This window comes from Saprolegnia parasitica (genome assembly GCF_000151545.1).
Source record: "Saprolegnia parasitica CBS 223.65 unplaced genomic scaffold supercont2.25, whole genome shotgun sequence".
NCBI lineage: Eukaryota > Oomycota > Saprolegniomycetes > Saprolegniales > Saprolegniaceae > Saprolegnia > Saprolegnia parasitica.
In genome coordinates this window covers 418,957-419,785 of record NW_012156419.1, presented here as the reverse complement: position 1 = coordinate 419,785, position 829 = coordinate 418,957, and the positions used below count along the sequence as shown (strand labels likewise).

The 829-nt window shown below is 45.5% G+C and overlaps 1 non-coding gene across 1 annotated transcript; it reads right to left on the bottom strand.

Moving 5' to 3' along the window:
• Nucleotides 1-303: 303 nt before the first annotated feature.
• Nucleotides 304-377, bottom strand: SPRG_30100. Its single transcript has one exon. It is a non-coding gene; the product is annotated as a tRNA-Lys (tRNA).
• Nucleotides 378-829: the final 452 nt, after the last annotated feature.

The following is an 829-nucleotide window of genomic DNA, read 5'->3' as shown; positions in this document are numbered from 1 at the left end:
AAATGAGGATTTTACTATTTTATTGGAAAAAGCGCCTTGACCACGCCCACCGCGCCGAGAGAGCAAAGCGGCCGACATCGGTCCGAAAAAAAAATCTGCTGAAACTTGGCATATCGATAGAGGACAGTTTGGAGGTGAGAATGCGCCATTTCGAGTGGTCTTGTTCGGCTTTTTGGTGAAGATATGGCCGAACAAAAATGAGAAAAAGGAGGACTAAAAGAATGGTGTAATAAGAAGTGAAAAGATGGAGCTTGGCATTGGGAGTGATAAGGTGAACATAATGGAAAGGAAAAAAGTAATGATCGCCCACCGTGGGGGCTCGAACCCACGACCACAAGGTTAAGAGCCTTGCGCTCTACCGACTGAGCTAGACGGGCTTCACTGACTATGTACCAACTACACCCACTCACACACACAACACTACAACTTCATCATCAATGTGTCTCATCAATACACACCACATTGCTCCTCATGTGTGCCTACACATTCACGTGCATATCGCGCCATTCACTGTCTAAAAGCCTTCTTTTATCGCCCACAAATCAATATTTACACTTTTTACCACAATCCTGACCAAAGAGCCACGCAAAATAGTCACAGCATTCTACCACATGACTATATTTATTGGGAAAGTCGTTTCCAAACTCGAGCTCCATTTATTTTGCATTTTACCGATTTTTTGGAAAAGCGCCTTGACCACGCCCACCGCGCCGAGAGAGCAAAGCGGCCGACATCGGGTCCGAAAAAAAATCTGCTGAAACTTGGCATATCGATAGAGGACAGTTTGGAGGTGAGATTGCGCCATTTCGAGTGGTCTTGTTCGGCTTTT